Genomic DNA, 21,586 nt, shown 5'->3' with positions numbered 1-21,586 from the left:
CTCCACTCTCTCTCTCTCTCTCTCTCTCTCTCTCTCTCTCTCTCTCTCTCTCTCTCTCTCTCTCTCTCTCCCTCCCAGTGTAACAAAGTTCTTTATCCATTGTTCACTGTTGTTGTTGAGTCATGTCCAACTATTCATGATCCCATTGTAGTTTTCTTGGTAAAGGAACTGGAGTGGTTTTGTCATTCCTTTTTCTAACTCATTTTATAGATGAGGAAACTGAAGCAAGCAAGGTTAAGTTTCTTGCCCAGGGTCACAAAACTAGTATCTGGGGCTGGATTTAAACTCAGGAAGATACCTTCCTGACTCCAGACCAAGTGCTCTATCCACTCACTCTCCACCTAACTGCTATGGCCATTGTAGGTATTTTAGAAATGTTTTCCACTCCTATACCTCTTTCCTCTCAAAGGTTGTAAAGCTTTCATAAGGATTGCATTTACTTGACTGTAGCTGCCTTTTTGTGTTCAACCTCTATCCTAATCAACCAAAAATTCAAGTTATATCTGATAACCTTTCACAAAATGACATTATTTTATGGCAGTAGCATACTTATCACACCCTCCTCCTTACTCCCATGTAACACCACTGCCATGAGTTGGAGCTGCCTCTTAGCCATACAGCTTTCAGCTAGAGCCAACTGTTGTCCAGCTTGCAAATGCACATCTTCAGTCACCGAGGACAAGAATTCATCACTGCTTCTGGGAAAATAACTGAAGATCCATATCCTACAGAAACAATTATGAGAATAATAACAGCTCACATTCAGATCATGTTTTATGGTTACAAAGTACTTTATGTACATTAGCTTGTCAGACATAATGGGGCAGTACTGCCATTGCTCTATATGAAAAATAGCTCATTTTCTTTCTTCTTTCATTTCTTCAGTGCGGGGATATGTAGAAAGTGAATATTTAATCAATTCTAGTAGATGCCCCTAAGTATTTCCTTCCAACCATGCATTCCTCTACCTTATTCACATTAGATGAGGCAGGATCTAAAACCTCTTTAAATTGAGACTTCATTTAACATGTACCTTTCATCTACTTGTCCCCTAATGCAAATCTATGGGGTGTACCACTACTTTCTGTTTGGAAAGATTTAGTTGGACTGTGAAGATTCATTTGGATATAACTAAAAGTCTATCAGACTGCCAAGGAACAATGGGGAAAACAACAACAAAACACTGACCTTGAAGTCAGGACTCTTGGGTTCTAATAGCTACCGTGTATGTAATGTGTAGTTAGGAAATCTTGAACCTCTAAAACATTACCCAGAATGCTTTTCCCTTTGTGCATGTTTGTATCTTCATGTAATTGTTTATAAGTTCTGTAGTTCCTCCTGATCGTTCTCTTCTTTCTTGACTGGGGCTGGATTTAGCTAGTTTTTTTTTTACTTTAATTATTATTAATAAATCTTATGAATATAATACTTAGAATATTGGATATTAATTTTGAAATTCACAGTAGTCATGATCAAATGAATATTCCTCAAGATGATTGTGCTCTATAGTACCTAATTTCTTCCTGTGTAAAAATAAGAACTTAGATTAAGTGTCCACTAAGATCCTAGCCATAGCTATCCTTCTATGACTTTACTATTTTAATTGATTTTAATGCATACTGTGGCAATGTAAGATTCTATCTTTTTATAAACTATTTAATGAAGTAAAAATATTTACACTGCTACATTAAGAAACCTAGAAGTTCTATTGGAGTGGCTAGCCAGTTTACTATAGAATTGTTTTACACCCTTATCTTCTCTCTTAGAATTGATATGAAGTATTGGTTTTAAGACATAAGAGTGGTAAGAATTAGGGGCTAAGAGATTTGCCCACAGTCACACAGCTAGGAAATGTCTGAGGTCAGATTTGAGCCTAGAAATTCCCATCTCCCTACCTCTCACTCTATCTACTTAACTACCTTTCTACCTGCCAGTTTGCTATTAGATTAACCTATTTTAATATGGCAGCTTGAATAGTGGATTTCATGGTCCAGATGGATATTATCATAGAAGTGGATTAGACCAATACCATATCAAACCCCCTAGATCTACTTCTACAATTCCAGAAATCATAAGCCACAATCAAAGATCCTAAGCTCAGTCAGCTACTTAAAGTGATCCAGAATGCTTTATCATATTTCTTTTGTTACTATCATGGAAAGTCTAATCTTAGGAAAAAAAGGAGGTAAATATGAATTTGGAATTCTCTAACTTTTGTTTTCTAAGTGACATATTATTAATGATTATAATGAAAATAATGATCAACAACTTTCACTGTAGGTTAACTTGTTACTCCTCCCATAAAATTATATAATATGATGTGTACTTGTGTCATGCTTTTAGCCAAAGAGAAGTATGGGGATTTTGGAACTCAACTCTATAGCTGCCTGGTAGGAAGATATTTTGGGACAAATGGGCTTTGCTAGTGTCTCCCTAAAAGGCAATAACACTCTGCCTGTATTGCCTGCCCACTCTTTTGTATTTTTCTCAGTCTTCCTTCTGGCAGAGCCTCTGTGTGTGTGTGTGTGTGTGTGTGTGTGTGTGTGTATCTACCAAGAACCAGTAGGAGGTACTTACTAGATAAAGAGCTGCCCTTAGAACCAAGAAAACCTTGATTCATGTCCTTATTCTGACACATATTTGCTATATGTCCCTGGTCAATCACGTCCTTTTAGCACTGTTGGCAACTCTAGAAGAATGTCTATTGCAAAAAGGATGTCCATCTATCTTGATAGTCACCTCATCTGAAAGTTTTTAATATAGATAAAAATTAGTCAAATCAGCAAGCATTCATTAGGCAATTATTTATGTATGAAACATTATGGTAAATTCTGGAGCTACAAATCAAAGCAAAAAGAAAAACAATAGCTGCTTATATGGAAAATACATCTAAAAGGAAGAAAACAATGCAAAAAGGAAATTCAAAGCAAAACTCACACAAGATCATGGTAGAGAAAGATGGAGAATGTGGCAGTAATGAGGACATGAAAATCTGACCTAAGAGCCTTTCCTTAAAATGTAATTTCCAGGTTCAGTGCCACAAGGGCATAGGCAGCTTCCAGCATGAAAAGGCTGCTGGATAAGATACGGAAGCAGATTCTGGAGTCTGAAATTTGTTGGAGCATGGCACAAAAAGAAGTCTTTTGGAGTCAGGAGTGGGGTCATGGTGTCATACATAATTCACTCTGTTCTAGAATTTATTATTTTTTAATGTTCTTCTCCCTCTCAATTCTCTGAGAGCTATATCCATGTTGTGTCAATTTTTTCTAGCCCTAGAACCTAGAAGAGTATGTACAGTTCTTAGCAAATATTTATTATAATGCATTAAACAGTTCCCCTTACTTATATACAAAGCCATCTATATAGCAATCTCTATCTCTTTGCTATTTCTCTCTTTTTAAAATAGTCCCAATGTAATTTGAGTAAAACATTTAGACACAGAATCTTAATTTCAGGTCTCAGAGATGAAATTTTCTCTGTCAGGTGAGTAATATGATAAACCAGTAGAAATCACTGTTTGTCTACTTTACTTAAAAACAATCTTAGTAGTAAGACTAAGTTAGGAAAAAAGCTCTCTCTTTTTCTCTCTTTTTTTAATTGAAAAAATTATTTAATTAATTGACTTAGAATATTTTTCCATGGTTTCATGATTCACGTTCTTTCCCTCCCCTCCTTAGTCAATGAGCAATTCACTGGGTTTTACATATGTCATTGATCAAGACCTATTTCTATATTATTAACATTTGCATTACAGTGATCACTTAGAGCTCTGCCTCTCTTTTTGTCCCTTTTTTCTCTTTGGGTGTGTTTCTGTCTATCTGTCTCTGTCTTCTCAACTTCTATTTCCTTCTCTTGATATTCTTCCTTTCCTTGATAGTGATATGTTGTTGAAAATCACAGGATCTTTCTGATTCTCTTCCATTCAATTCCCTTCTTCCTCTGAGGAAAACATTTCCTTAAGGATGATAGGAGAATGTCAGAAATCTGTTTGACCATGTTGCCATTCATATTCAAGACTTCTAGGCAATTTAGGGGATGCAATTATCCTGAGTTAGAACAACTCTGGGAGAACTTTAAATAGTGGTATAGAGTTAAAAATCAAGTTCGATTTCTGCAAGGAATTCAGAGTGGTTTGCTTTTATGAAATTGTCATTCATAAGGTCATTGGTTGCAGGGATCTCACAGGGAAACTCGAAAGAATCTCTGTGCTTGAAGAGAATGCGAACATTCTTCAAATCCTTAAGAAGTCCTCAGTAATAAGCTACTTGCTACATCACAATGAACTTTGGATTCCATGATCTAAGGACTTTGAAGATGCCTCTTTTCTTTGGACCTTGAGTTAGCATTTTTGGTCCTTTGTTATAAGTAGTGTCTGATGTACTAGTGGGAAAAAAAAGAAAAGAAAACACAAGGCTTTTAGAGCATCTCAATTTTCCAGGTACCAAGAGGAGTATGTTGGACTTTAAAGGACAACCTTGGCCTTATCCTTGTTCTGAGTACAAAATAACTTTGTCTAAATATAAAGCCAGAAAAGTTGTGAATAGTACATCATTTTAGAGTTTATGCTCTTTAGTGATGCAAAGTAACAAAACCCATGAGTCACATTAAGACTGGTCCCTATAGCCCCGAGTAATTATGTTTTCCTTAATGAATTTGTGGACTGAACAGTTTATACTCCTGATGATGAATTTGTCCCCAGCAGCCTCAGCTGAGACGTGATGCAAAAGCAAACACATCAGGTACTTTTTTTAGTCTAGATCAAAATATTAAAGGCTAATGATAATAATTATTCATTATTGAAGATGTGATAAATCAGTAATGAGAAACTCATTGGATAGTTCTGAACAGGAGGCAGAATTATCATAGATCTTTCATTCAGTCAGTCTTTCCTTCATTCAGTAAGCATTTATTAAGTACATTCTAGGTAGCAGGTATGATGCTAGACATGAAGGATGCAAAGACAAAAATGAAATAGAGCTTACTTTCAAAGATTTCACATTCCTTTGACCAAGATTACATCCTATCAGTTATATCCCAGTAGTTCCCACATCACCCCAGAAATCCACTGGCAACAATCTGGAATGAACTTTTGGACTTTGTGTCACTGATAAAGAATCTTTAAAAATGGAGCATCATTAGTGTGATGGCTATGGAGACTGGATATCAGCTCCCCCTTAATATCTATGTGACCTTTGACAAGTCATTTAACTTTTTTGGTCTTAATTTTCTTGTATGTAAAATAAGAAAACTAGATGAGAGGACCTCTAGACAATGTAGCAACATTCAGTTGACCTGGGTTAGAACACTGAATAGTGCAAATGAAAGAGGACTTTAAAAAGTAAAGGTAAAATTAAAAGATAGGTATTATTTAGGCATTAATAATTCTCAAAGGAATTGGGAGGAGTTGCTTTTGGAAGTTGGCATCATAGGGTCATTAGTTTTCAGGAGTCTGAAAGGAAAAGATGGATAGAGTTAATGTGCTTGAACAGTTAAGACTTAAGAAAGTTGAGATTTTTCCAGTTCTTAAGAGTTCTCAATGTAAGGTATAATGTCTCCTTAAGATAAATGGAGCATATTAGAGCTGAAAAGGAAAGAAAAAAACAATTTTTCCAGGCACCTAATATAACTTACCTAAGATTTTATCAAAATGAAAACTAGGCTCAGTCTTGAAGACATCTCCTTTCTCTGGGACTTGAGCTATTGTGGTGAGACATTTTAAAGTAGCATCTGATATATCAGCAGTGCAAAAGATGAAAAGAAAGGGAAAATAAAGGAAAGGAAAGAAAAGAGAGAGAAAGGAAAGGAAGGGAGAAGAAGGGGAGGGAAAGGACTAGAAAGAAGGAGCAGATGAGAGGAGAAAGCAAGGGAAGGGGAGGGAAGAGAAGGCAAAGAAGGGAGGGAAGAGAAGGAAAACTCATTAGTCCAGTCATGCAATTCCTCTGTGTCTCTTTTTTTTCATTTGTATAATGATGGAGGAGGGTTCAATGATCCCTAAAGTGGCTTTCAGATCAGCATCTATGACAGTGTAATCCTATGACCATTTTCTCCTTCCTCACAAGAGACAGAACAATAGGATTGAATGAATTGCACAAATCATGGCACCAGAATGGCTTTCAAATCCTTCCAAGATCTGTGTCAGTTTACATCACAGTGCCATACAATTTGTCCCTTCAATATCCATTATCTTCTATAATATGAAGAAAAATCCTATGGGATAGGATAGATTAATTCTATATTACATTGAGGAAACTAAGGCTGAAATAGGCTAAGACTTTTGTCCAAAGCCATGTAGGTAGGGGACTATGGTGGAACAAAAGTTTCACAGTTGTCATTTTACAGCTCTTTCCATTCTACCATTGGATAATACCAAACTTCTGTAAGGCACAGATGTCTTTTGATTTGCTATAAATATTAATTTATTATTTCATAAAATTTTCAATTTGTAATGTTATTTGTGAGAATAAGAATATAAATTATGAGTAACTAAATTTAAATTAAAATTACCCCCTTTCAGTGAGATTTATTCAGCATAAGAACAAGGACAAAACAAAAGCAGTAGAATGGAAGCTTTCTGTGGGCAAGGACCATTTCCTCCTTTCATGTACCCCCAGTATTTATCATTGTAACTGGAACATGGTACATTCTAATAATTTTTTTAAAGTTGAACTGGACTTAATTAAAGAGTATATAATGGGCATATCACATGACTGACCATACATTTAAAAATGAAATAAGCTGTAGAAGTCATCTCACCCACATCTCTCATTATACAGATGAAGAAACTGAGGATAAAAGAAACTAAGTGACTTGACTTAGTTTAGCAAAGCAGGATTTTAACTCAAGTTGTTTTTTGTTTAAAAATTTTACCTTCTGCTTTAGAATTGCTACTGTGTATTGATTTTAAGGTAGAAGAGTGGTAAGGGGAAGGCAATGGAGTTAAGTGAGTTATCCAGGGTCATACAGCTAGGAAGTGTCTGAAATAAAATTTGAACCCAGGACCTCTCATCTCTAGGGCTGGCTTTGAATCCATTGAGCCACCTAATTGTCCATTTGAGCCCAGGTCTTGACTGTTTCCACTACACCATGAATGCCTCTCTGGTTTATCACAGCATCAACAATTAGAATATATTTGTCTTAAGTTGGAAAAATCACTATTGATGAAGAAACATTCTCAGCACTCTGTCAATTAACATTTTCCAGTAGTTTCATATGAAACCATAGCAGCTTAATGCTTTAGATCCTAAATTTGCTTCATTCTGATTAATATCTCTCTATCACTTATCCAATATTGCCACTACATCTTTTTGTGGGTTTAGAAGACTGACATGTACTTGAAACAAATTGAATCCCTAAAGACACTAGCGAGAATTGAGTTATACTGCATTTATCATATGATAGAAAATGTTCTGTCTTCACTTCTGATTAATGTGTAATAACTAGAACTGGGTCCATTAAAATCCCTTGCATTGTATTTTTTAGATTTTGGGTAATCTGTGAAAGTATGGATTACATGTAAGACCAAACAAAACACAATACCTTTCAGGAGGATTGATATGCAAATCTGAAAGACCCCCAGAGACATTTCAGATAATAGTAACAGTTTAAAAAAATCTGTCTCCATTAATGAGAACATAAAGCAAGTCCCCAAGTTTTGTTATGTTGGTGTCTGATATTTGCTTTCTGTCATAATGCTCTTGACTTCACTAAACAGAGGAAGAGTATAGATAAGAGACAGTCTTTACAGAAGTGAAGTAAGCATAAATGAATCAGTACCCAAAGACTGGCATGATTTACTGGGCTCTCTAAACAAACTAATGCTCTTGTACTCATGGTGGGGGGTAGGGAGCATTGTAATGTAATGCAATCTTAATTATTTTGCTCTTAAACAGCTGAACAATTAAGGTCATTATTCAAGTACCATCTCTGAAGCCTGTTTGAAATAATGATGAGTGAATACCTCGATGAAAAGACCAGAAACAAAAATAGCATCCTTGACACACTACAGGTGGAATCTCTGCCAGGATTTCTCTGTACCATATAATTATAGACTGATCTTCTCTGTTCTGCATTAGGACTAATTTCTTGTCTCTGTAGATAATGTGTTCTCCTTAATTTGAAAGAGAAAAAAAAAATTCCTACCATTTTCTTTCTCACACTGTACATAGAGGCAAACAGGATTAACAGATTTCCCACATCTAATCTCTATCCACACATTTTCCTTCATCTGGAATACCCTTCCTGATGTTCATTGTCTGATAAAATCCAATTAATCAATTAAGGTACCATGTTTACACCATGTTGACTTCTTCATGAAGCCATAATTGCTCAGAATGAAATTTTGTTTCCCTTATCAGAACTGACATAACATTGTGTGTTTATTTTATTCAATTTTCATATTCCATTTTACATTATACCTAATATACACACACACACATACATACATACATACATATATATATATATATATGATTCCTTTAGAGAGCAGTAAGCTCCACTTACATAGGGATTGTACTTTGTTTTTGTATCTCCCCCAGAGTATAGAATAATTCTCTACATACAATAGGTATATATAAAGTTCTTATAAATTCAATTGAAAATTCCCTTTCACCTTTTTGAAGCAACCCAGAGAGACCCAAAACAATATGCACTGTTCTAATTACAATAGTAAGATCACATGCAGGTTTGCTTGAGTGTGGTTTGGTTGGTAATATGTGTTAGGCAATGAGCTAAATAGGACAAATGATGTTTCCAAATGGAGCTCAGGAAACTATTTTTGAGGAAGGTAGCATTAAACCCAGTACCACAGTATTAATGGTATTTCTAAAGGGAAAGATGAGTAAGAAGGCAAGGGAAAGCAGTTATTCTAGAAACCTGGAAGCTGTTGATAGCTTGGTAATTGACAACCTGAAAATTACTGATATTTGTGTAGGATTTTGAGTTTACAAAGAACTTTTCATGCATCATCTCATGTGAGTCTCAAAACTCTAAAGCGCATGCTGTGGAAAGTGAGGCTGAGAATTAGGAGTGTGCTGATAAATGTTTAACAATAGGGTTTTGGGGGAAACTATGTACTTTATGGTTAATCTGCATTATTAACATTTTCCATCACTTTCTTAAGTATAGACAATCAGCAAAATATTAAACCAAGCTCCAATGTGAACATTTACTGATTTCTGAGATTTAACTGTTAGCACTGAAAACTTAATAATCAATTCTTGATCTTGCAAACTGGTTGGAATTTAATCTAGCATACCACTTCCAGAAAGTGTGATTTGCGTATAATCAGAACTTGTCAGACAGAATGTGAATAAGTGTGCTTAATGCTAGATCTAATCTTCTATCACTCCATAATGACCAACAATGAAATTCCATCTCTGACTTTGCTCATTTCTATTTTTCATTGGAATTAGACATTGGTTGGGAAAAAGTTGATTGTCCCTTCCCACTTTAAACTCTCATATCTTGTGGAATCATGCAATTTCAATATGAAAAGGGACTTCAAAATCGAGGAAAAAACATACTAGGATATATCATCTTATTTCTAATATTAATCTGTAATACTATTTTTCCTTTCTAAATTCACAAGAATTAGCCTGACAGTCTTGTAAATTCTTTGCATTTCCTTGACCTGAAATTTCCTTCTAAAATTTGGAAAATCAGGTTAAGAATGTCTTTTCTAGAAGCTTTATAAATAGAATGGGCTCTAGTCAACTATGGTGAGGAGCAGCATATCTGAGTTCTTGGTTTCTTACATTAGCATGATCTATGTGGATCAAAATCTAACCAGATCTAACTCAATCTTTCTAGATCACCAGGGATGTTAGATTCTTGTTACCAACCATATGACTCCCACCATCACCATGAAGGGATCAGAGAGGGAATGAAAAAGATTATCTCAGCTCCTGATTAGGTATCCACCAATTAGAAACATCTTTTGTTATTCAAGGAAGGGTTGAATAATTAGCTTTTGGAAGTATATTTAAGTAACTTAGAACTCTGGATGATTTTTCTCTGATCAGTAAGAGTGGTCATTGACTGCTATTAGGCTAGCCCACAAATTGATTTTTCTCACTTGGAACCCAGTCTCCCAGCATTTTATTTGCCATAGCAGCTTAATGAGTCTGAGCCACGTCTATAAAAATACCTTTGTCCTCTTGTTTTCCATCACACAGAGATATCCTGACTCTCCTTTGACCAAACTGGACCTCCTTCAACCTTAATTGTGCTTCCTCCTCCATTTGGTCCCTTCTTTCTGTCTTCCACACATGTGCATTCCCCAAGTTCCTATAATTTACACAGTCTCTAAGGTCTTATCCTCATGAATGTTATTTAATTGAAGGCAACTGTATAGAGGGATTTTAGTGAACCACAAACCAACATGATTCAATAATGTTATATCGAAGCCAAAAAAGCTAGAGGTATCAGGCTGCCTTAAGAGAGAATAAGGAAAGGATGGTAATATCATACTCTCTTTCACTTAGACTACTTATGTAGTATGGTATTGTGTAAATGGAATTAGTTCAAGCCCATTCACAGTTAAAACTCTAGCCACCAGAGATAATGTCATCCCCACTTCCCTTAGTAGGGAGGGGAGATAAGTTACCCACATGAGACAATAAGTAACAAATCAAAAACAAGAGACTGCCCTTTGGGCAGTCCAAAACAGTGTTGAGGCTGCCATTTGTCCACTTGAATTAGAGGTGGACCTCCAGGAAGTGAGGAAAGCGACTATCTTTCAAATATGATGGTAAACTTCCTGTAGAGGCAGTTTGCATTTTGAAGTTGGTGCTGAAGGATCTCTGCTGAGACCTCAGGTGGCTTCCCCTCTGAATTGTCAAGTGGGTAAGTTAGACTGACTTCCTTTCACCTACCTTGGCATTTCTAGAGACTCTACCTCAAGGAGGCTTCTTTGCCTCTCTAATTGCTAAGGCCTTGGGGCTAGTAGCCTAGTTTAATTAATCTTTTAACTCTTACCCGGTCCAGACCTCTGTTGGTCTGGACCAGAGTTTTTTCTCTCTCTTTCCCTACCTTCAAACTTCCTAATTGTAAATAAATTATCATAAAAGCCATCCTGACTAGGGTCTATTTTTAATCATGGAATCAATCTAAATCTGTTTGATTCCTGATGACCTCACCTTAAATATATATATATATATATACACATATATATATATACACATATATATATAAATATCTAATTTCTCTTCTTACATTATTCAAATCTACATATCATTTTTTATGAAAGGCATTCATAAATTAAGATAGAGGCCGAGAAATGCATCCAGGATTCATAAAGTTGTCAAGATTATAAGGATATGTTAAAAGAACTAGTGGTATTTGGCATAGAAAAATAGAGATAGGGGATATGAGAGTTTTCTTTAAGCATATACTTAAAGTATATGTATATTAAAATATAAGTATGTAATGTATATGTATATGTATATATATTAAAACATAAATATATACACACCCAATGTCTATGATGTGGAAACATGATTATTTGTTTTGCTTGCTTCCAGAGAGAAAAATAATGAGCAGTTGGTTGAAACTGCAATGAGGCAAATTTAGACTTGACACCATGGGAAAAAAGTCCTTAAAAAATACATTTATCCAAAAGTACAATGGCATCAGATGGAAGAATATTCTCTTTCACTGGATATCTTCAAATAAAGATTATATGAACATTTAGTAGATATGTTGCTGAAGAAACTTCTTCTAGGTATCATTTGGACTATATAGTAAAGGAGGTTTCTTCCAATATTCCATTTTCTTTTTACTGTTACATTCTTTTTTTTAAACCCTTAACTTCTGTGTATTGGCTCCTAGGTGGAAGAGTGGTAAGGGTGGGCAATGGGGGTCAAGTGACGTGCCCAGGGTCACACAGCTGGGAAGTGTCTGAGGTCAGATTTGAACCTAGGACCTCCCGTCTCTAGGCCTGACTCTCAATCCACTGAGCTACCCAGCTGCCCCTTACTGTTACATTCTTAATCATAGTTGCCATCCTTCTTTCAAGTTATAGTCCTATATATCATACTATCTGCTCAATAATTAACATTATTATCAGAATTTGAATTTCAGATGCCTTTGGGCCAAGTCCATATCTAAACAAATATCTCTCTATAATCTATCCAATAAGTATTCACTAAGTCTCTACTTGAAGACCTTTAAAGGGGAGTCCAGTATTTCTGAATATGGCCTATTTCACTTGGACTCTCCTAATTATTTCAGCCACATATAGTTTACCTTTCCTCAAAATTCCCATAGCTGTTATTATATAAACCACTTATTTGCTGTTAATTGCCTCAGAATTATTTGCCTTATCTATTACATCAACTAAATTTTTAGGTTCATGAGAGCATTCTGCTTCGTATGTCCTATAGCACTGATCTCAGTGTTCTCTTCAGTGAATATCTTTTGATGAAAATTGTTGTTGCATATAGCTATATGCCTCACACCCAATATGTCTGATGGCCATTCTAGCTCTTCTATTGCAATTATTAGATAAATATTCAGTGATATTAAGAGCAATGTATCTGAGGAGTCACCTAGGTGGCTCAATCAATGGATGTCCATGACTGAAAAAGCTAATTACTGGGATAAAAAAATATATGTTTCTAACTATGATTTTTCTTTTTAAAATCTTTATTTTCATGATTGCATTAGTTCATTTTCTTCTTTTTGCCAATATCATTCTTTCCTAGGCAGTTGCTTCAGGTGGCTTAGAAAAAATCAATTAGGAGAAGATGATATAGTTTCCTTTTTTAGGGCCCAGAAATGGAAGAAAGGGACACTCAAGAACATACTATATTTTCCTCCCACTAAGAGTCCTGAAACAGGATTAGAAACCATTTGTTCAGTCAATAATTGTCTTACTGATTGCAAATTGAGGCTATTCAAACTGTGTTATCTTCACATTGTTTTATTCATACCTACAATATGCTTAGGAATCACAGCATAAAGAATGCTAACATACCATTTTGAGTGATTATTGAGTGTATCAGTACTAATTATGTTTAATTATTAATTAAGGACTGGTTTAAGATAAACATATGCATAATATAATGTTAAAGAGTTCTAGGGGGAAGTTAGGTGTCTTTTCTCAGTGATTAGAACACCAGGTCTAGAGACTGGGGCCTCCTTGTTGCAAATGTGTCCTCAGTCACTTCCTAGCAGTGTGACTTTGGGTAAGTCACTTAACCTCAATTGCCTATCCTTACCAGTCTTCTACATTGGAAACAATACATAGTATCCACTCTTAATACAGAAGGTAAGGGCTCAAAAAAAGAAGAAAGCTAGATGATTTTGAGTCAAGGGGTTTCGGTAGGAGTCCCGCCTCTCCTGGGATCCATGTAATTGATTACCTCAGTGAATTTTGGATAGTAATCAACAAACATGTATCAATCACCTTCTGTGGATGAGGCAAAGTGATCTTCAGATTTCTGTTTCATCATCTGAACAGTAAAATAATTAAATTAGATAACCCTTGAGATTTGGTTCATAATTAAATTTATGATCCTTTGATTCTATGTACTGCTTAAATGAAAAATTGATAAAGGCATCCCTACTTTTAGAAGTGACAAAGAGGATGTTGAGAATCCTTGAGTATCAACTTCCCCAGGGGACTTTTCCCAGTTGACAACACCTAAAATGTTCTTCCTCCTCATCTCTGCTGCATGTTTTCTCCTCCAGGAAAATATGGCTACCTTGAGGCTGGAGATCATGTTTTTTTTTTCTCTTTTTACACTTAACAAATCTAGGAAATATTAAGCATCCAATAAATGCTTGTTGACTATCTGATAGCATAAGAAGACATATAAAGTACTTCTAAACTTGGAAAGGATGCAAGATTCAGAATTTTTTAAAAGATTTATGGAGCATCTAATCTAAACCCCTTTGATTGGTACTCAAAGCACTTCATAAATCTGATTCAATCTAACCTTCCAGGCATATGATGCAATGATTCCATTCACATACTCTACCATCTGGACATACTGACCCATTTTCTTTTTCTTATATACAAAATTTCTATTCTCAGTCTCCATACCTTTTCATAGGCTGTCCTCTAGCATTGTTCACTCACTTCTAGTTCCAGTTCCCACATAAGATCTTTCTTGCTCAGTTTAACTCATCTTCAACAGTTGCTAATGCCTCCCTANATATATATATACATACATATATATATAAATATCTAATTTCTCTTCTTACATTATTCAAATCTACATATCATTTTTTATGAAAGGCATTCATAAATTAAGATAGAGGCCGAGAAATGCATCCAGGATTCATAAAGTTGTCAAGATTATAAGGATATGTTAAAAGAACTAGTGGTATTTGGCATAGAAAAATAGAGATAGGGGATATGAGAGTTTTCTTTAAGCATATACTTAAAGTATATGTATATTAAAATATAAGTATGTAATGTATATGTATATGTATATATATTAAAACATAAATATATACACACCCAATGTCTATGATGTGGAAACATGATTATTTGTTTTGCTTGCTTCCAGAGAGAAAAATAATGAGCAGTTGGTTGAAACTGCAATGAGGCAAATTTAGACTTGACACCATGGGAAAAAAGTCCTTAAAAAATACATTTATCCAAAAGTACAATGGCATCAGATGGAAGAATATTCTCTTTCACTGGATATCTTCAAATAAAGATTATATGAACATTTAGTAGATATGTTGCTGAAGAAACTTCTTCTAGGTATCATTTGGACTATATAGTAAAGGAGGTTTCTTCCAATATTCCATTTTCTTTTTACTGTTACATTCTTTTTTTTAAACCCTTAACTTCTGTGTATTGGCTCCTAGGTGGAAGAGTGGTAAGGGTGGGCAATGGGGGTCAAGTGACGTGCCCAGGGTCACACAGCTGGGAAGTGTCTGAGGTCAGATTTGAACCTAGGACCTCCCGTCTCTAGGCCTGACTCTCAATCCACTGAGCTACCCAGCTGCCCCTTACTGTTACATTCTTAATCATAGTTGCCATCCTTCTTTCAAGTTATAGTCCTATATATCATACTATCTGCTCAATAATTAACATTATTATCAGAATTTGAATTTCAGATGCCTTTGGGCCAAGTCCATATCTAAACAAATATCTCTCTATAATCTATCCAATAAGTATTCACTAAGTCTCTACTTGAAGACCTTTAAAGGGGAGTCCAGTATTTCTGAATATGGCCTATTTCACTTGGACTCTCCTAATTATTTCAGCCACATATAGTTTACCTTTCCTCAAAATTCCCATAGCTGTTATTATATAAACCACTTATTTGCTGTTAATTGCCTCAGAATTATTTGCCTTATCTATTACATCAACTAAATTTTTAGGTTCATGAGAGCATTCTGCTTCGTATGTCCTATAGCACTGATCTCAGTGTTCTCCTCAGTGAATATCTTTTGATGAAAATTGTTGTTGCATATAGCTATATGCCTCACACCCAATATGTCTGATGGCCATTCTAGCTCCTCTATTGCAATTATTAGATAAATATTCAGTGATATTAAGAGCAATGTATCTGAGGAGTCACCTAGGTGGCTCAATCAATGGATGTCCATGACTGAAAAAGCTAATTACTGGGATAAAAAAATATATGTTTCTAACTATGATTTTTCTTTTTAAAATCTTTATTTTCATGATTGCATTAGTTCATTTTCTTCTTTTTGCCAATATCATTCTTTCCTAGGCAGTTGCTTCAGGTGGCTTAGAAAAAATCAATTAGGAGAAGATGATATAGTTTCCTTTTTTAGGGCCCAGAAATGGAAGAAAGGGACACTCAAGAACATACTATATTTTCCTCCCACTAAGAGTCCTGAAACAGGATTAGAAACCATTTGTTCAGTCAATAATTGTCTTACTGATTGCAAATTGAGGCTATTCAAACTGTGTTATCTTCACATTGTTTTATTCATACCTACAATATGCTTAGGAATCACAGCATAAAGAATGCTAACATACCATTTTGAGTGATTATTGAGTGTATCAGTACTAATTATGTTTAATTATTAATTAAGGACTGGTTTAAGATAAACATATGCATAATATAATGTTAAAGAGTTCTAGGGGGAAGTTAGGTGTCTTTTCTCAGTGATTAGAACACCAGGTCTAGAGACTGGGGCCTCCTTGTTGCAAATGTGTCCTCAGTCACTTCCTAGCAGTGTGACTTTGGGTAAGTCACTTAACCTCAATTGCCTATCCTTACCAGTCTTCTACATTGGAAACAATACATAGTATCCACTCTTAATACAGAAGGTAAGGGCTCAAAAAAAGAAGAAAGCTAGATGATTTTGAGTCAAGGGGTTTCGGTAGGAGTCCCGCCTCTCCTGGGATCCATGTAATTGATTACCTCAGTGAATTTTGGATAGTAATCAACAAACATGTATCAATCACCTTCTGTGGATGAGGCAAAGTGATCTTCAGATTTCTGTTTCATCATCTGAACAGTAAAATAATTAAATTAGATAACCCTTGAGATTTGGTTCATAATTAAATTTATGATCCTTTGATTCTATGTACTGCTTAAATGAAAAATTGATAAAGGCATCCCTACTTTTAGAAGTGACAAAGAGGATGTTGAGAATCCTTGAGTATCAACTTCCCCAGGGGACTTTTCCCAGTTGACAACACCTAAAATGTTCTTCCTCCTCATCTCTGCTGCATGTTTTCTCCTCCAGGAAAATATGGCTACCTTGAGGCTGGAGATCATGTTTTTTTTTTCTCTTTTTACACTTAACAAATCTAGGAAATATTAAGCATCCAATAAATGCTTGTTGACTATCTGATAGCATAAGAAGACATATAAAGTACTTCTAAACTTGGAAAGGATGCAAGATTCAGAATTTTTTAAAAGATTTATGGAGCATCTAATCTAAACCCCTTTGATTGGTACTCAAAGCACTTCATAAATCTGATTCAATCTAACCTTCCAGGCATATGATGCAATGATTCCATTCACATACTCTACCATCTGGACATACTGACCCATTTTCTTTTTCTTATATACAAAATTTCTATTCTCAGTCTCCATACCTTTTCATAGGCTGTCCTCTAGCATTGTTCACTCACTTCTAGTTCCAGTTCCCACATAAGATCTTTCTTGCTCAGTTTAACTCATCTTCAACAGTTGCTAATGCCTCCCTAACAAACTGAATGCATATTATCGTTTACATGTTTGAATGTACACAAACTAAGTGGGATTGTATTCCCTTAAAGAATGTGTAAAGACAGATTATTTCAATTTTTCTTTGTCTTCCCACTGCCTAGCATCATGATGTTTTATATATAATGGATGCTTACTAGCAACTGTTTTTTAAATTAAAAAAAAAGGAGGAAAATGAGACCCTGGGAAGTTAAGCGATATGTCCAAGATCATGAAGAGCTTGTGTGACCTTGGAATTTTAGCCCTGGCTTTCTTACTGAAGATATAAAACTCTCTTTGAAGCATGTCTCACTTGCTTTATATATATAATAACAAAAACACACCATCAGCTCACATTTAAAAACATCTGCTAAATGCGGGGGATTCTCAAAGGTCACATTTACCTTGGAATAGTCAAAACTAGGGGGAAAATACTCTGTTGTATTGATTCTCATTTTAGGACAGTGTGCTGGGTGACCTATTTTTAAAGCTGGTAATGTTTTATCAGAATTTTTTTCCATTTATGAGAAGTGTGTAATCTCATCATATCTGATTATTCTGGTCATAGAAATAAACTTAAAACTTTTCTACTGAGCATTCCTAGTGAAATAAGTCCAGGTATATTTTAGGACAAAGAATGATAAAGCATCCATCAAGCACACCAGTCATGATCCAACTATTAGGCTGGGATGAACAACTGAATGGAAAAGCATGAACTATGGGTAAGGCATTGTATATAAGCACTATGAAGACAAGCTGAAAAGCAGTCCTCTCTCAAAGAACTCACATTTTAATAGATGGGGAAAATGCATATAAGATATTTCATCTATGAGTCAGATGGAAAAGCTTCATGGTCCTGGGGGAGCAGCAGCAAAACAGATGGTAATGCATCTTCCTCAATATCATTTCCATTGAAATGGATTGAGGAACAACTCAGGATCTAGGGCAAAGATGATTCAGAAGACAGGTAATCATTTCAGAAACATTAAAGCAGAGTTGACTTGATGGTTAAGTTATGATCACTGAAAAGATGTAGTCACCAGAGTAGGAAAAGTACTATGGACAAAGAGAAGGGAGGTATACTTCAAAAAAGAAGAGATTTCTTTGTGGGCAGAGGTAGCCAGCAAGATTAATGTCTGGAATAAGTGGCAAGAAATGTATTTTTAAAATCAACTTATTGGAGACAAATTTAGTTGAGCAAGAGTTTGGGCAGAACACAATATTCCAAGGAGTGTGACCACAGAATATTTCCTAGGTTAATACAATGATTCTAGGATACTCTACTGCTCAGAAGAGGAAAAGAACAGGACAGTGCCAGGTTAGAGAAGAGCATTCCTGGGTGTAGGCATTGAAGGAAGGTGGCAAATTACCTAGTAGCTTCCTATATTAACTAATTATCCTTGCTAATTAGATATTAATTCAGTTTTTTTCAAACTGCTAGAGGCTTGCAAGTACTGTTAGCATCCTTTAAATCTTAGAATCACATTGCAATTTCCAATCTGGCTTATAGCTTTAATTTTTATTTGTGTTTTATCCCCCTATTAGAATGTGAATTCTTTGAGAGAAAAGACAATTTCTCTTTTGCTGCTTGGCTTTCCATTGGCTAACACAAAAAAGGCCCATTTGCCATTCCCTAGTATTATGTTGATTTTAACAGTGGCTGGACTCACTCCTCCCCCACTGACAGGCTTGAATGAAAAGGGAGGGGCACAATCTAGCTCAGTGCTCCTTTCTCTCCCCTCCCAACAAGCAGTTAGAAATCAGTTGGTAATGGTGGTTGATTCAATATCTTCTGGCAAGGCTAGGGAAAGCTAGTCTCCTAAAGATGTTGACTTTTCTCAACTTATTTCCCCACAGGTTTGATTAGGTATGTGTTATGATGATATTAACAGACAATTTGGAGAAGCAGATAAATGTTTTCAGGGCCAAATATATCTTTAAGTGAAGAGCCAGAGTTTGACAGTCTACAGTGAGGAAAGGAGGGGGTAAAACACTCCTGGCTCTCAACCCCTCCCCCTCTAACTGCTTCTGCTTCAGTGGGTAATGAAGACAGGAATAAGATTCTTCTGGTGAGTTTCTGTTATGGCTGAAACCCCAATAATGTTTCTTTCTTAAATTTATATTCCTCTCAGGTCAGTTAGAGGAGATATATAGAAATTATTTATCTAACTGTTGAGGACAGAGGAGATCTTAAACTGGCAGCCAACAGGATTCAATCTAGAAGTTCAGACTGAATTGTAAGTATCATCCAAATAATTATCAGGCACAGCTTTGAAGGTAAAAAGTTATATTAGGAATTAACAAGGAAAATTAGGGAAGTTAATGAAGGTATATTGAATAAAGGAAAGGTGACCCCAAACTGTTAAATTGATGCCCCTTCTCCCTCCTCACTGGAGGGATGAAGCATTTAACTAAAACTGGCTCTCTTGCTATTGACAAATATTTTACTCTCTAATCCCTAAGTAATTATATAATTATATTAATGAAGAATAGTACTAACAAATAGGCTAATCCTATGAGTAGAAATCACTAGCTTATGCTACAATGGTTTCTCAGGAGAAACCCAAAGTCAGGAGAAACAAGCAGAGTCTCTGCTCACATCCAATCCCACCAAATAACTGTCTTCAACCCTTCTCAACTGCCCCTCACTCAAAGTTCTCCAGGGGGGTCCCCTGGAATTTTGGGTGAGGCTCTCCCTGTACCTTTGCAGGGATTCCATGCTTTGCATCTGCACACAACATATGTTTGGAATTCAGTGAGGTACCATTTAAAAGTATCTTACAAACTTCCTGTGGACATGTGGGGAACTTTGAGACTACATTTCCCAGGATCCAATGGGTTTCCGGTTTCTGACATGATTGCAGACAACAAGAAGCAATATTGAGCTTGACTTAAATTCGGAGATCGGGCTTAAGATGCTCTCTCTGGCATGCAAGACTAAGGAAAGATGGGTGGAGATACGGATGGGCAGCATTTTTAAAAATAGTCAGGTGTGGTCGTATATATTTTACCAACATGGCCATGGAAATTAAAATATTAATTTCCCTCATAATATCAGCCTTTATCATTTTTAATCTTAACAATTAGGGGAAATTAGGAGAAGCTTGGTGTCATAAAATTATCAGGGACAGAAGAAGGATCTGACTTGTATGGGTCACACAGCTGAAGGAACTAAGCTTGAAAATGGTTGTGAGTATTTCCCAAAATAACAGCCAGGCACTACTCCCAAAAGATTAAGGTTTACTGATAAGTGAGGAAGGGAAAGGGAGGTTGGTTTTGTCAAGGATAGAATAAGGTCTGGGCAGCCCTAAACTGTTAGGTTGAAACAGCCCCTCCCCCAAGGATGGAGGAGGTTGCCTTTATATCTAGCTTACCCTCAATGCCTATAATTAATCTCTTCTACTATCTAAATAACTAAATAACAATTATGCTGTCACTGGAAAGGTCTAGTTCAGCTAAACAGGCTAGCTGCTGGGAAGAACCAAATGGCTTGTGTAGATTTTAAGCCACAAGGCCTCCAAAGCAATCAAGAACTGGGATGAGCAAACAGAGTGATCTGCTCCGTTTGCTGAGTCTAGGTACAGCACTCTGTTGACCTGCCCAAATACACATATCATTCCTGGGTCACAATCCCAGGGTGAGGAGGAGACTAGTATACTAGAACATTCAGTAACAAGGGAACAGGAACTCTAGTTATAGTTCCATGGTGGAAAAGAGTGAATGGGGTTTCTTGCAGACAAGAGTACAGTCTAGGAGAGTAGTAAACATACATCTATTTAGGTGTGAACTGAACATGATGGGATGATATCTAAAATAATATTAAGGGCTGAAAAAGCAGAATTCATTGAGATAAGGTAGAAGGAGAATGGGGTAAATAATTTCACATAAAAGAGACACAAAAGTTTTCACACTAAAGGGGAAGATAGAGAATAGGGAGGAGAACTTAAACTTTAGTCACTAGAATTGACTCAAAGAGGGAATAACATTTGCAATTGGTGTATAATTATAACTTACCTGAAAGGATACTAAGAGGAGAAGGATCTAGAAATAGAGAATGATAAAAAAAAAAGAGGGCAGGGAGCAGCTGGGTAGCTCAGTGGATTGAGAACCAGGCCTAGAGATGGGAGGTCCTAGGTTCAAATCTGACCTCAGACACTTCCCAGCTGTGTGACCCTGGGCAAGTCTTTTGACCCCCATTGCCTACCCTTACCACTCTTCTGCCTTGGAGCCAATACACAGTATTGACTCCAAGATGGAAGGTAAGGGTTTAAAAAAAAAAGAGGGCAGTTTGTGGGAGGTGGCACTCAGAAACAAAATATTTTGAGGATGGACAGAGTGAAAGGAGAGAGAATAGGATAAACTAAGGAAAATGGGATGGAGAGAAATGCACACTAATCATAAATAAATAAATAAACAAACAAATAAATAAATAAATATAT

General features: G+C 35.9%; 1 pseudogene; it reads right to left on the bottom strand.

Moving 5' to 3' along the window:
- Positions 1-532: 532 nt before the first annotated feature.
- LOC123247156 overlaps positions 533-21,586 on the bottom strand; it is a 168,781-nt pseudogene continuing 147,727 nt past the window's right edge.

The sequence above is a fragment of the Gracilinanus agilis genome, chromosome 1, assembly GCF_016433145.1.
Source record: "Gracilinanus agilis isolate LMUSP501 chromosome 1, AgileGrace, whole genome shotgun sequence".
In the NCBI taxonomy this organism is placed as follows: Eukaryota; Metazoa; Chordata; class Mammalia; order Didelphimorphia; family Didelphidae; genus Gracilinanus; species Gracilinanus agilis.
The sequence above is the reverse complement of the archived record's forward strand: the minus strand, read 5'-3'. Positions and strand labels throughout refer to the sequence as shown.